This window comes from Saccopteryx leptura, chromosome 8 (assembly GCF_036850995.1).
Source record: "Saccopteryx leptura isolate mSacLep1 chromosome 8, mSacLep1_pri_phased_curated, whole genome shotgun sequence".
NCBI lineage: Eukaryota > Metazoa > Chordata > Mammalia > Chiroptera > Emballonuridae > Saccopteryx > Saccopteryx leptura.
The window spans coordinates 48,926,601-48,942,930 of record NC_089510.1 but is presented as its reverse complement, the minus strand read 5'-3'; the positions used below and the strand labels follow the sequence as shown (position 1 = coordinate 48,942,930).

General features: G+C 40.3%; 1 long non-coding RNA gene across 1 annotated transcript; it reads left to right on the top strand.

Annotated features, from left to right (window-relative positions):
- The first annotated feature begins 6,960 nt into the window (after window positions 1-6,960).
- LOC136380156 (uncharacterized) lies at window positions 6,961-15,394 on the top strand. The gene is made up of 3 exons (XR_010746852.1): window positions 6,961-7,085; window positions 14,011-14,119; window positions 15,324-15,394. It is a non-coding gene; the product is annotated as an uncharacterized lncRNA (long non-coding RNA).
- The last annotated feature ends 936 nt before the right edge of the window (window positions 15,395-16,330 follow it).

The following is a 16,330-nucleotide window of genomic DNA, read 5'->3' as shown; positions in this document are numbered from 1 at the left end:
GCTCTCCGCCAGGATGATACCATTTAATACCAAGCCATATCAACTCTTAGTTCTTTGCTGGGTTTCTCCTACCCTACCAGAAACTCTCTAAGCTGGATGGTGAACACTGTATCTGAAAATACATGAAAATGATTCCTGTACATTAGGCAACCACTGTGTGTGTGTTAAGAGAACATGCTGAGAGAAAGAGAGAAGGCATGACATAGCTGGATAAGGAAAAATAAGATAAATCTAGATACAACATCCACTAATTAGTAGTAGTAATACATAGTATTTGCAGCTATAAAAATGAGATACAACAACAAGTGGCTTTATAATTCTTTTATTGATTGATATCAGAGAGAGAAGAAAGGAGAGAGAGAGAGAAAAGAAACTTCAATTTGCTGTTCCATTTATACAGGCATTCATTGGTTGCTTCTGTATGTGCCCTGGCCAGGAATCAGACCCTCAACCTTAGCATGTTGAAACAATGCTTCAACCAACTGAGCTATGTGGCTGAGGCAAACTGGCTTTTAAATTATCTTCTTAGAGTTCTTTTTATGCCTACTTAACTCATCAAAAGTTCAAAATTATTTTTTACATTCAATATGTGACATCTGGACATTAGTTGCCCACAAGCATTTATCTGATTGACAAGTTATGCAAGAGAAAGCTGTCAATTGCATATTGGAAAGCTGATCAAGCAAAGAGGTAAAAAATACTCTTTACAGTTGTGTCAAAAGAAGGGGCATACTATGGGTATTAGGCAGTTAGAAATACAGTAGAGCTAACACTCTTCTTTTCCCTCCACAGCCGAGCCACAAACCTCTCATTCTTTTCATCAATTCTGGATCTGGATGGTTATATTGAGCCTTTTTGTAGTTATTGGGATCACCCTATACTGCTGCCACCCAAGTCAACTGTGAGTGCTATTGTACTATAATTCTGCAAGCCCAAATTTAATTAGTGTAGTTTATCATCTCTCTGAGATTTTAGGCTATTCTCATTTCTGAAAAGTCTGTGGAAACTTCAATGTCTCCTTTCCTTGGTTCAGCAAGTTCTGTTCATTCACTAGACAGACATTTCTTAAGCACCTGCTATGTGCCTGGCACTCTACTGAGCACTGGAGTGACAAAGATAAGAATCCGTTGCCTTCAAGACACTAAATTCTAACTTAGTCCTTTTCTTTTCCCCACTAACTTTATAATATTTTCTTGGAGACATCAAGGCTTTCTAACTAATATGAAAACATTTTGGATGCAATGTGATATTCCAACCTTTGATTTGGAAATTGAGAAAAGTCATAAATGACAAGATGTTGAGGACAAGAATTATTTTCTTGGAGGAGGGTAAGATGTACTAATGAAGTAGAGAGACTAACTGATCACAGGTGATTTTATCCATTCTCAATTCTTCAGAATACATTTTTGGATGAAAGGTCAGGAGTGGTAAAGGGAAGAAGATGTATCTAGACACTTTTACCCTATGAGTTTAAAAGTTGGACCTTACACATGTGCTATCCTCAATCTCTAACTAAATGAAAACTGCTAGGTCAGCGCTACAGCAGGAGTCACCATGAAGGCATACCAAACTGTCTTGGAATAGAAGTCATGTTCACTGAGAAAAGAAAAAGGAAAAATCAACATCTGCTGACTTTCCCAACCTTCAGCACAAAATATGTCAAAGGTCAGGGAAGTCGCTAGAGACTCTGCTCTGAACAACTCAACCCCCAAATAGGGTGAAAAAGAATTGGTGGCTCAAGGATGTTTCTGATGGAGACTGCCAAACCAGACCCTCTAGTTTGATTCCATCCTTAGGACTATGGATATTGGGAGTGAATAATTGTTTGCCTCTGGGTGTTATTCTGGGCTTTGTAGCATGTTTAGCGGCATCTCTAGCTTTACTCACTTTATACCAATAGCACACCTCGCACCAGGCATGACAACCAAAAATGTCTTCAAGCATTGCAAATACTCACTTTTGGGAAGATGGAGGGTGGAAATCCTCCCCCCCCCCCCACAGTTTTAGAACTGCTGCTCTCATTCTAAGCCAGTCTGAAGGCTCACTGATATACATGGGCACAACTTAAGGGAAACTTGCCTATCTAAAGTTTTATTGTCTGTGTTTATCTTCAAGGACTTGCTGCAAGATGAAGACAAAGAAGGAGGAAGGGGAGAGCATGGAAATGGAAAGTATATCCCCTGTATAACGGGATCTGCAGCAGCATCTGGCTGAGCGGAACATCTGTGGGTAGCGCCCCTTAGCCCTTCTCTCCCAGTGTGGGACATATGAGATCAGAGGCATCAGGCGATGCAGGGTTTTCTTCCTCTCAGCACCAAAGTTAAGATCATCTACCTCTTCCCCCACTTCTCAGAAACCTCATTCAGATATTCTAAACAGATGATGGGCATCTCCCTTCTCTCCACGTACCATCTGCTTATTGTAACCTCCTTTGCTGTTCCATTCTGCCATCTGGAAATGTTCTTTTCTTGTCAGCCAAGTCAGTGTCTTTCATTATCTACAAAACACTACTTTAAGTTCATTTCTAAGTAATATTGCTGGTCTGAGTTTTTATTTTCATCATTGCTTTCCCCCCGTGTCCCTCACTACTCCTGGCCACACATTCGTGTCACTCAGGAGTCACGCTGTCCTAACTCAGCAACATCGTCATTGTTCTCCCTGCCTTTTAGTCACAGAGTCATCCCACCAACACAATCACAAGCCAAATTTCATTAGAAATTAATTGTCCATGTTATTATCCCACCCCCAAATTCAGAAGAGCCCCCAGTGCCTTTAGAAAAGCCTTCCAAACATTAACTTTCCACATTTCTGTTGATCTCTTCAGTCTAAACATCCTCAGATCTCTCAATTATTCTTCTAAATGAGAGTTTTCAGTTGCTTTGGGTGAAAACAATAGATGTCAATAACTGGAGCTTAAGACTTTAGATTTGGTCTGACTGATTTTCCACACAATGGGAGAATTACTATCTGGGGTCTGGAATGCTTTTTTGGGTTAAGAGTTCCCAATATATTGGCCCTGGCCGGTTGGCTCAGCGGTAAAGCGTCGGCCTGGCGTGTGGGGGACCCGGGTTCGATTCCCGGCCAGGGCACATAGGAGAAGCGCCCATTTGCTTCTCCACCCCCCCCCTCCTTCCTCTCTGTCTCTCTCTTCCCCTCCCGCAGCCAAGGCTCCATTGGAGCAAAGATGGCCCAGGCGCTGGGGATGGCTCTGTGGCCTCTGCCCCAGGCGCTAGAGTGGCTCTAGTCACGGCAGAGCGACGCCCCGGAGGGGCAGAGCATTGCCCCCTGGTGGGCAGAGCGTCGCCCCTAGTGGGCGTGCCGGGTGGATCCCGTTCAGGCGCATGCGGGAGTCTGTCTGACTGTCTCTCCCCGTTTCCAGCTTCAGAAAAATACAAAAAAAAAAAAAAAAAAAAGAGTTCCCAATATGGCATCAGCTTTTGTGAGTCACACCATTAATATGTGTATTTTGTATTATTCTTATATTCTCAGGTCTTTTGGTATCAGAGAAACACTGGAACATTGGAACCCAAGATACTGAAAGCAAGTTCACAATGTGTTATAGTCTCCATAAACAATTCAGTTTTGACTGCAAAGGGTAGGATAACACTGGCATCGAATATGAGAGCCTTCAGAGTTATCTATTTTTGTTTTTTGGTTTTTTGACAGAGAGAGAGAGTCAGAGAGACAGAGTAATAGGGACAGACAGACAGGAAGAGGGGGAGGTGAGAAGCATGAATTCTTCGTTGCAGCACCTTAGCTGTTCAGTGATTGCTTTCTCATATGTGCCTTGGTGGCACATGTGCCTTGGTGACAGCAGACAGCAGACCGAGTGACCCCCTGCTCAAACCAGAGACCTTGGGCTCAAATCAGCAACCTTGGGCTTCAATCCAGTGACTTTTTGGTTCAAGCCAGTGACCATGGGGTCATATCTATGATCCCATGTTCAAGCCAGCAACCCCGCTCTCAAGCCGGATGAGCCTGTGCTCCGGCCAGTGACCTCGGGGTTTCAAACCTGGGTTCTTTGTGTCCCAATCCAAGGCTCTATTCACTGTGCCACCACCTGATCAGGCCCCAAAAGTATTTCTATCAAGTCTAATTGTTACAATAAAAACAGCTGTTTGCTTGGCAGCCCCTTGGGGAGGATTTACTTATCATGAAGCCACTTTAAGAAATTTAACAGCCCTGACCCTGGCTGGTTGGCTCAGTTGTAGAGCATCTGCTTGGCACGTGGAAGTCCCAGGTTCGATTCCCGGCCAGGGCACCCAGGAGAAGCGCCCATCTGCTTCTCCACCGTTCCCCCTCTCCTTCCTCTCTGTCTCTCTCTTCCCCTCCCACAGCCAAGGCTCCATGGGAGCAAAGTTGGCCCAGGCGCTGAGGATGGCTCCATGGCTTCTGCCTCAGGCATTAAAATGGCTCTGGTTGCAATGGAGCAACGCCCCAGATGGGCCGATCATTGCTTCCTGGTGGGCAAGCCGGGTGGAACCTGGTCATGCGCATGTGAGAGTCTGTCTGTCTGCCTCCCCCACCCCTCTTCTCACTTCGGAAAAATACAAAAAATACAAACAAAAAAAAAGAAATTTAACAGCCCTTGCCAGATAGCTTGATTGGTCAGAGTATCACCCGAATACACAAAGGTTGTGGGTTCAATCCCATACAGGAACAGATCAACGTTTCTCTCACTCTCTCTGTCTTTCTCTCTCACTCTCACTTCTACTCTCTTAAGATCTATAAATACATTTAAAACTTTTTTAACTGACTATGTAGCTACCCTTGAAATACTGGCAATGCCATCTAAAACTTACAGTGGTCTCTAGATCCTCTTGCTAATGTGCTAGATTTCAGACTAGTCCTCGATTACCTAGTAGCAGCAGAAGGAGGGGGTATGTGCAGTCATAAACAAACCCTACTGCACTTACATTAACCCTTCAAGTCAAGTAGAGGAAGATATATATATATATATATATATATATATATATATATATATATATATATATATATATATATATATATAAAACCCTATGACCAGGCCACGTGACCTCAGAAAGGGAACCCTTCTGCCAGCTCAGTATGGGAGGCTGTAAATTCTGCTCTTCCTTTCATCACTGGGTTTCTACTCATCCTTGGATCCTTAGCAGTTATAGTTCTCCTCCTCATCTTTGGACCTTCTTGTCAAATTTGTCATCTCTAAGATACAACAATTCCGTGTCAAGATGATGACTCTTTGGGGATTCCAGCCCATCCCTACTTTAGAGGAATCAGACAACAACCTCTCTGTTCCAGTCTCAAATCCCGTTCCCTGGTCCCCCCTTAGATCAGGCAGGGAGAGACTTCCATGCCCTACACAGGCAGGGACTACGGCCCTTGTCAGCAGGAAGCAGTTACTGAAGACTGACCTTCCCCCTTCATCAACCCTAAAAGATTTTAGGGATGGAAGTCTCTGAAGGGGAGTGAGGCAGGATAGTAAGACGCTAAGGAAATTCCTTGACAAGGGGAATAAGGGAAACTGAGACAAAATAATTAAACGAGGCCAAACATTTTGGACAATTTACAACCCACTAATGCATCACAAGGTTTTATCTTCCCTAACCAAGGACACTTAGAAGTCAGTGGTTTACACATTCCAAACCATCCAGGGCAGACTGGTCTCAGGAACAGTCCATTTTTAAGAACATTCTTTAAAAAAACTAACCGGAAAATAACCCTGACACACATTTTATCAATCAACATATTGAAGGACACACCTGAAAAGTTAATGAATATTTTGTTAAGACCCTCCTCTGAGACCTCCCCCAGAATTCTCTGGGGCTAAAAAGGATAAGCCTCAAGATAAAGGACCCTTTTCAGAGCCACTGTTGACAGCTATCTTCTCCCATTCAGTAGATTGCCTCTTGGTTTTGGTTTGCTATACAGAAGCTTTTTAGTTTGATATAGTCCCATTCATATATTTTTGCTTTTACTATTGTTGCCTTTAGAGTCAAATTTATAAATTCTTCTCTAAGACCAAAACCCATAATATAGTATCTATGGTTTTATTGTTTCAAACCTTATATTTGGGTCTTTGATCCATTTTGAATTAATTTTTGTGCATGGGGACAAACTGTGGTCAAGTTTCATTCTTTTGTATGTGGCTTTCCAATTTTCCCAGCACCATTTATTGGAGAGGCTTTCTTTTCTCCATTGTGTGTTTTTGGCTACTTTGTGGAATATTATTGCCCAGCTGGTTTTATTTCTCCGTTCTCAATTCTGTTCCATTGGTTGGTGTGACTGTGTTTTTCTGTTAGTACCATGCTTTTTTTATTTTTGTAGATCTGTAGTATAATTTGAAGTCAGGAAGTCAGATACCTTCAGCTTCATTCTTTTTCTGGGATTAATTTGTCTATTCAAGTTTTTTTCTTGGTTCCATGGAAATCAGATTATCTTTTGTTCTATTTCTTTAAAAAATGAAATTGGGATGGGGTGGTCAGGCCTCACTTCCTCAGAACCACTTTGTTGCCTCCAGACCCACAGTCAAAGAAGAACACGGGGACAATAGCTCAATAGGGCAGCGTGGTCTCGGCCTATGTGACTGGGTGGTGCCTGTGCATCTTCTACCTGGAGAGGATGCAATATGACCGGTGAGGAACCTCTTCCCAAATTTATGCACGAGATTATTTCATTTTAAGATGAAAACGGCATGAAGCATATGTGCAAGCTCTTGAGTGAAAGCACACATTACTGAACTTGAATGATGTAACTGGTTTAATCAGAAGAAAAACTTAAGCAACAACAGCAAGAGTCTACAACAAACCCTGTAGAACTAACAGGGGAAACAAACATCATTTTAATGCGACTAGCAACCCAGGACCGAGGGATGCCAGAGTGTACTAGGCAAATCCAGTAGCACAAGCAAGAGCAGCAGCCAGTGCTGCCCAACTGAGATCAACAGTGGTAGGTGCCACGATCAATTCATTTTCCTAAAAATGAAAGGTGAACTGGAACGGACTAAGGAAAAACTGGAACAAGCCTAAAATGAACTGAGTGCCTGGAAGTTTATACCTGATACGTAAGCAGATCATACTGCTCAGTCTACAAGAAAGCTATGGTGGGTAAGTCAAGCACTTGTTTCTACACCAACACTCAGACTTTTAGCAAAAAGAAAGAAAAAAAAAGTCACATTCTTATACTATTCAGCATGTAATGATTAATGTAAAACTTACTGGATGAACCTTATGTTTCAGCTTTTTTTTTCCCTCTTCCCCCTCCTCTTGCTTCAGAGGGTTTTTTTCAGAAGTGGCCACCTCCGAAAAATTCCCCTTCTAGAATATGTATACACTCAAGAAATGTTTCTGTTTGTAGAAAATGGAGGGAGAAACAGAAGTCTTAATTAAGTCTGTGGCAGACTGTGTCTTCAGGCAGTTTGGAGGAATGAAAACCTAGGGATTTAAAATCATGGTTTGAACATGTGTAGTGACTTAGAGACACTGTGTTTGCCAATAAGACTATGGTCTTGGTGATTGTTGTTGAAAAGTCAGGTGAGGTGAGTATTGCCTTTAAAAGGCTTATTTGATAAGAAACAATGTAATAGTTATAAGAGTCAAATAATAGATATTAATACAAGTAGTTCATATATTTAACCATTTCATTTGGGGGTCTGTATTACTACACATCTTTTGTTAAGTTTATTGTTAAGTATTTTATTCCCATTTTTTCAATTACAATGGAAATTGTTTTTTATTTCTATTTCTGAAATTTCATTGTTAGTATATAGGAATGCAGATGATAGTTGTATATTAATTTTGCACCCTGTAAATTTACTGTATTTGTTTATTGTTTCTAATTGTTTTCTGGTGGAGTCTTAAGGGTTTTTATGTAAGGATTCATGTCATCTGCTAAAAACGACACTTTTACTTCTTCCTTTCCAATTTGAATGTTTTTTATTTGTATCTCTTGCCTGATTGCTCTGGCTACGATTTCCCGTACTGGGTTGAATAAGGGTGGTGCGGGTGGGCAGCCTTGTCTTGTTCCTGATTTTAGAGGAAAAACTTTCAGTTTTTTACCATTGAGTATGATATTAGCTATGGGTTTGTCATATATGGCCTTTATTATGCTAAGATACTTTCCTTCTGTACCCATTTTATTGAGTGTTTTAATCATAAATCAATGCTGTGTTTTATCAGATGCTTTTTCTGCATCTATTGATAAGATCACATGATTTTTGTTCTTTGTTTTGTTGATGTGCTTGCTGTATTACATTGATCGATTTGCATGTGTTGAACAATCCTTGTGCCCCCTGGAATGAGCACCACCTGATCATGATGAATTTTTTTTTTTTTTGTATTTTTCTGAAGCTGGAAACGGGGAGAGACAGTCAGACAGACTCCCGCATGCGCCCCACCGGGATCCACCAGGCACGCCCACCAGGGGCAACGCTCTGCCCACCAGGGGGCGATGCTCTGCCCCTCCGGTGCATCGCTCTACCGCGACCAGAGCCACTCTAACGCCTGGGGCAGAGGCCAAGGAGCCATCCCCAGTGCCCGGGCCATCTTTGCTCCAATGGAGCCTTGGCTGCGGGAGGGGAAGAGAGAGACAGAGAGGAAGGAGAGGGGGAGGGGTGGAGAAGCAAATGGGCGCTTCTCCTATGTGCCCTGGCTGGGAATCGAACCCGGGTCCCCCGCACGCCAGGCCGACGCTCTACCGCTGAACCAACTGGCCAGGGCCTGATGAATTATTTTTTAATGTATTGCTGTATTTGATTTTCTAGAATTTTCTTTAGGATTTTTGCATCTGTACTCCTCAACTATTGGTCTGTAGTTCTCTTTTTTTGTGTTATCCTTGCCAGGGCATCAGGGTTATGTTGGCCTCAAAAAATGTGTTAGGGAGTATTGCCTCTTTTTCAGTTTTTTTGGAAGAGTTTGAAAAGGATAGGTATCTAATCTTCTTTGAATGGTAGAATTCACTAATGAAGCCAAATGAAGTCTGGATTTTTTATTTTGGGGAAAGTCTTTGATGATTGTTTCAAGTTCCTCACTGTTTTTTTTTTAATTTTAATATAGTTTTGTTATTTTAGAAAGTTGGTTATTAAAAATAGTTCTACAGGGTTTGTTATTTAAAAAATAGTAATTCTCATGCCCTGGCCAGATAGCTTGGTTGGTTAGAGTTGTAGTCCCCAACCTTTTTTGGGCCATGAACCGGTTTAATGTCAGAAAATATTTTCACGGACCGGCCTTTAGGGTGGGATGAATAAATGTATCACATGACTGAGACAAGCATCAAGAGTGAGTCTTAGACGGATATAACAGACGGAATCTGGTAATTTTAAAAAAGTATAACATCGTTCAGACTTAAATATAAATAAAACGGAAATAATATAAGTTATTTATTCTTTCTCTGTGGACTGGTATCAAATGGCCCATGAACTGGTACCGGTCCACGGCCCAGGGGTTGGGGACCACTGGGTTAGAGCATCATCCTGAAGCACAGAGGTTGCTGGTTCAATCCCCAGTGAGGGCACATACAGGAACAGTTCCTGTCTCTCTCTTTTTCTCTCTCTTTCTCCCTTCCTGTCTGTCTAAAATCAATAAACTAAAAAATTTTTTAAGACAGCAGTTCCTTGCCTTCTTCTCTGCCCCATTTAGTTCTCAAATAGTTCTACAAGGTTTGTTATTATTATTATTTTTACTGACTATTTTCCCTATGCTGTACTTTACAGCCCCATGACTATCCTGTAACAATCAATTAGCACTTTTTTTTAAAAAAAATGAATTTACTGGGGTAACACTGGTTAACATAATTATACAGATTTCAGGAGCCCAATTCTACAACACACCTCTGTACACAGTATTGTGTGTTCACCCCTCCAGTTAAGTCTTTGTCCATCACCATTTATCCCTCCACACCCATCCTCTATCCCTCCACCTTCCTCACCAAGGTCCCTACCACCTGATAGCTGTCAGCCTGTTCTTCTTGGACGAGTCTGTCTCTATCTTGCTTGTTAGTTCATTTTGTTCACTATAGTCCATATAAAAATGAAATCATGTACTTGTCTTTCTCTGACTGGCTTGTTTCACTTAGCATAATGCTCTCCAGGGGCATCCATGATATCCCAAAAGGCAAGGTTTCCTTCTTTTTTAATGGCCACGTAGTATTCCATTGTATAAATGTACCACAGCTTTTTTATCCACTCATCTACTGATGGGCACTTGGGCTGTTTCCGGATCTTGGCTATTGTAAATAACGTTGCAGTGAATGTAGGGTGCATATATTCTTTCAAATTGGTGTTTCGGGATTCTTAAGATATATTTCTAGAGGTGGGATAGCTGTAACAAAAGAAAATTTCATTTTTAATTTTATGAGGTAACTTCATACTGCTTTCCACAGTGGTGGCACAAGTCTGCATTCCCAATAATGGTGCTCAGGTGTTCTCTCTTCTCCAAACCCTCTCTAGTACTTGCTGGTTGATGTATTGATGAGAGCCATTCTGACAGGAGTGAGCTGAGATCTCATTGCAGTTTTAATTTGCATTTCTCTGATGATTAATGACATTGAGAATCTTTTCATATATCCATTGACCATCTGTATGGACTGATAGAAAAGTATCTATTCAGGTCTTCTACCTATTTTTTATTTGGATTGGTTTTTTGTGTTTTCTTTTTGGTGTTGAGATTTATAAATTCTTTATATGATATTTTTTGGATATTAATCCCTTATCAAATGTATTGGCAAATATGTTCTCCCATTGATGGTTTGCCTTTTAATTTTGTTGATGGTTTCCTTTGCTGTGCAAAAACATTTTCCTTTGATGTAGTCCCATTTGTTTATCATTTCTCTCATTTCCCTTGCATGGGGGGATATATCTGAAAAAATAGAGCTACAAAAAACATCTGAGATTTTACTGCCTATGTTTTCTTTTTATTTTTATGGTTTTGAGTCTGATATTTAAATATTTAACCCATTTTATTTTATTCTTGTGTTTGGTATAAGAAAGTGATCTAGTTTCAGTTTTTGTATGTAATTGTCCAATTTTCCCTATGCCATTTATTGAATAGACTGTCTTTACCGAATTGTATGTTCTTGCCTCTTTTGTCAAAATTGATCATATAGGCGAGGGTTGATTTCTGGGCTCTCTATTCTGTTCCACTGACCTATATGTCTGTAAGTAACATGCTGTTTTGATTACTGTGGCTTTGTAGCATAGTTTGATAACAGGCAGCATGATTCTTTCTACTTTGTTCTTCTTTCTCAAGATTGCTGTGGCTATTCAGGGTCTTTTGTGGTTCCATATAAATTTTTGGAATATTTGTTCTAGTTCTGCAAAATACATCATTGGTATCTTGATAGAAATTGCATAGAATCTATAGATTGCTTTGGGGAATATGGACATTTTAATGATGTTAATTCTTCCAATCCCTGAAAACCATATATACTTTCACTTATTTGTGTCTTTCTCAACTTCTTCCTTCAATGTGCTATAACTTTCCAATACAGGTCATTTACTTCCTTGGTTAAATTTATTCCTAGGTACCTTATTTTTCTTGTTACAGTGATAAATGGAATTATTTTCTTTTTTTCTGTGTGACAGAGACAGAGAGAGGGACAGATAGGGACACACAGACAGAAAGGGAGAGAGATGAGAAGCATCAATTCTTCGTGTGGCACCTTAGTGGTTCATTGATTACTTTCTCATATGTGCCTTGACTGGGGGGCTACAGCTGACCAAGTGACCCCTTGCTCAAGCCAGTGACCCTGGACTCAAGCTGGCAAGCCTTGCTCAAACTAGATGATCCCACACTCAGGCTGGCAACCTTGGGGTTTTGAACCTGGGTTCTCCGCATCCAAGTCCGAGGCTCTATCCACTGAACCACTGCCTGGGCAGGCTGGAATTGTTTTTCTTAATTACTTTCTGATAATTTATTATTGGTATATAGGAATTCAAGTGATTACTAAATATTAATTATGTATCCTGCTACTTTTCTGGGTTTATTTATTAGATCTGGCAGGTTTTTTGGTGGAGCCTTTAGGCTTCCCTATGTACAATATCATGTCATCTATGAATAAGGACAGTTTTACTTCTTCCTTTCCAACTTAGCTGCCTTTTATTGTTTTATCTTGTCTCATGGCTCTGGCTAGAACTTCCAGAACTACAGTATGTTGAATAAGGGTGATGAAAGTGGACATCCCTGTCTTGTTCCTGATCTTAGGAGAAATGCTTTTAGTTTATGCCTATTTAGTATGAAATTGGCTGTGGGTTTGTCATATATGGCCTTTATTATTTTGAGAAATGATCTCTTGTCCCACTTTGCTGAGAGTTTTTATCACAAATAAATGCTTGATTTTATTAAATGCTTTTTCTGCATCCATTGATATGATCATGTGATCGTTACCTTTCATTTTGTTTATGTGATAAATCACGTTAATTGATTTGCCAACATTTTACCAACCTTGCATCCCTGGAATAAATCCCACTTAGTCATGGAGTATGGTCTTTTTAATATATTGCTTGATCCAGTTGGCTAGTATTTTGTTGAGTATTTTTGCATCTATGTTCATCAGAGATATTGGCCTATTGTTTTCTTTCTTTGTAGTGTATTTGTCTGGTTTTGGGATTAGGATCATGTAGGTCTCATAAAAAGAGCCTGGAAATATTTCATCCTCTTGAATATTTTGGAATAGTTTGAGAAGAACAGATGTTAGCTCCTCTCTGGATGTTTTGATAAAATATGCCTGCGAAGCCATCAGGTCCAAGACTTTTGTTTGTTGGAAGTTTTTTCTTTCTTTAATTATTACATCTTCAATTTCATTAATTGTAATCAGTTTATTCAGGTTTTCTGATTCTTTCAGATTCAGTTTTGGGAGGTAGTATGTTTCTAGGGATTTATCTGTTTGCCGAGGTTGGCCCATTTGTCGGCATGTAGTTTTTCATAGTATGTTCTTAAAATCCTTTGTATTTCTGCAGTGTCAGTTGTTACTTCTGCTCTTTCATTTCTGATTTTATTCATTTGGGTCTTCTCTCTTTTTTTCTTGATAATAACACTTATTTTAATTTGTGTTCCCGCCCTTCCTTCAGATGTTGTTGCTAACTATTCCTCAAAAGAGTTGAAGGATAAATGGTGTAGCAGCTGCTCCTGAGCAGTAACACACACACACACACACACACACACACACACACACACTTGTACTCCACACCTACCTCCTTCCTCATGCCCCATGTTCTCTCTGTTCCTGAGTCTGCAGCTGGTAGCCAGTCTGCAGAGCTCTCTGCCAGGATGATACCATTTAATACCAAGCCATATCAACTCTTAGTTCTTTGCTGGGCTTCTTTTCCCCTACCAGAAACTCTGTAAGATGGATGGTGAAAGCTGTATCTGAAAATAAATGGAAATTATTCTTGTACATTAGGCAACCACTGTGTGTTAATAGAACATGCTGAGAGAAAGAGAGAAGGCATGACATAGCTGGATAAGGAAAAATAAGATACATCTAGATACAACATCAACTAATTACTAGTAGTAATACATAGTATTTGCAGCTATAAAAATGAGATACTTGGCTTTATAATTCTTTTATTGATTGATATCAGAGAAAGAAGAAAGGAGAGAGAGAGAGAGAGAGAGAGAATAAAAACTTCGATTTGCTGTTCCATTTATACAGGCATTCATTGGTTGCTTCTTGTATGTGCCCTGGCCAGGGATCAAACCCTCAACCTTAGCATGTGGTTAAGGCAACTGAGCTATGTGGCTGAGGCAAACTGGCTTTTAAATTATCTTCTTAGAGTTCTTTTTATGCCTACTTAACTCAACAAAAGTTCAAAATTATTTTTTACATTCAATATGTGACATCTGGATATTAGTTGCCTACAAGTATATATCTGATTGACAAGTTATGCAAGAAAAAGCTGTCAATTGCATATTGGAAAGCTGACCAAGCAAAGAGGTAAAAAATACTCTTTACAGTTGTGTCAAAAGAAGGGGCATACTATGGGTATTAGGCAGTTAGAAATACATTACAGCTAACACTCTTCTTTTCCCTCCACAGCCGAGCCACAAACCTCTCATTCTTTTCATCAATTCTGGATCTGGATGGTTATATTGAGCCTTTTTGTAGTTATTGGGATCACCCTATACTGCTGCCACCCAAGTCAACTGTGAGTGCTATTGTACTATAATTCTGCAAGCCCAAATTTAATTAGTGTAGTTTATCATCTCTCTGAGATTTTAGGCTATTCTCATTTCTGAAAAGTCTGTGGAAACTTCAATGTCTCCTTTCCTTGGCTCAGCAAGTTCTGTTCATTCACTAGACAGACATTTCTTAAGCACCTGCTATGTGCCTGGCACTCTCCTGAGCACTGGAGTGACAAAGATAAGAATCCGTTGCCTTCAAGACACTAAATTCTAACTTAGTCCTTTTGTTTTTCCCACTAACTTTATAATATTTTCTTGGAGACATCAAGGCTTTCTAACTAATATGAAAACATTTTGGATGCAATGTAATATTCCAACCTTTGATTTGGAATTTGAGAAAAGTCATAAATGACAAGATGTTGAGGACAAGAATTATTTTCTTGGAGGAGGGTAAGATGTACCAATGAAGTGGAGAGACTAACTGACCACAGGTGATTTTATCCATTCTCAATTCTTCAAAACACATTTTTGGATGAAAGGTCAGGAGTGGTAAAGGGAAGAAGATATATCTAGACTCTTTTACCCGATGAGTTTAAAAGTTGGACCTTACACATGTGCTATCCTCAATCTCTAACTAAATGAAAACTGCTAGGTCAGCGCTACAGCAGGAGTCACCATGAAGGCATACCAAACTGTCTTGGAATAGAAGTCATGTCCACTGAGAAAAGGAAAAGGAAAAATCAACATCTGCTGACTTTCCCAACCTTCAGCACAAAATATGTCAAAGGTCAGGGAAGTCACTAGAGACTCTGCTCTGAACAACTCAACCCCCAAATAGGGTGAAAAAGAACTGGTGGCTCAAGGATGTTTCTGATGGAGACTGCCCAGCCAGACCCTCTAGTTTGGTTCCATCCTTAGGACTATGGACATTTGGGAGTGAATAATTGTTTGCCTCTAGGTGTTATTCTGGGCTTTGTAGCATGTTTAGTGACATCCCTAGCACTTTATACCAATAGCACCCCTCGCACCAGGCATGTCAACCAAAAATGTCTTCAAGCATTGCAAATACTCACTTTTGGGAAGACGGAGGGTGGAAATCCCCCCCCACCCCAGTTTTAGAACCACTGCTCTCATTCTAAGCCAGTCTGAAGGCTCACTGATATACATGGGCACAACTTAAGGGAAATTTGCCTATCTAAAGTTTTATTGTCTGTGTTTATCTTCAAGGACTTGCTGCAAGATGAAGACAAAGAAGGAGGAAGGGGAGAGCATGGAAATGGAAAGTATATCCCCTGTATAACGGGATCTGCAGCAGCATCTGGCTGAGCGGAACATCTGTGGGTAGCGCCCCTTAGCCCTTCTCTCCCAGTGTGGGACATATGAGATCAGAGGCATCAGGCGACACGGGGTTTTCTTCCTCTCAGCACCAAAGTTAAGATCATCTACCTCTTCCCCCACTTCTCAGAAACCTCATTCAGATTATCTAAACAGATGATGGGCATCTCCCTTCTCTCCAGTACCATCTGCTTATTGTAATGTCCTTTGCTGTTCCATTCTGCCATCTGGAAATGTTCTTTTCTTGTCAGCCAAGTCAGTGTCTTTCATTATCTACAAAACACTACTTTAAGTTCATCTCTAAGTAATATTGCTGGTCTGAGTTTTTATTTTCATCATTGCTTTCCCCCCGTGTCCCTCACTACTCCTGGCCACACATTCATGTCACTTAGGAGTCACGCTGTACTAACTCAGCAACATCATCATTGTTCTCTCTGCCTTTTAGTCACAGAGTCATCCCACCAACACAATTACAGAGCCAAAGTTTATAAAAATTTTTTCTCCTTGTTATTATCCCACCCCAAATCTCATAAGAGCCCCCAGTACTCTGGTGTTTAGCCAGTATTTCATTTTTCATGATGTTCTCCTTTGTTGTTCTCTGACTTTTCCATCAGGTTCAGAAATAGTAAATCTATCCATAACTAATTTCCTTTGATATGTAAGAGGAAAAATTTATACACATAAACTAAACCAGTGTTTTTCAACTGCTGGGCAGTGAACCGGTCCATGGGTTGTCTACTAGAAATTTGGTGCTGGTCCACAAAGAGCTAACCACCCTGAGATCTTATGAAAATTATAAAATATTCTTAATTGAATTCACTTATGCTCAGGGTCATTTCTGTCCTAGTGGTCTCCAAAATAATTATTCTATTTTCACCCATCCCTAATAATTAAAAAGG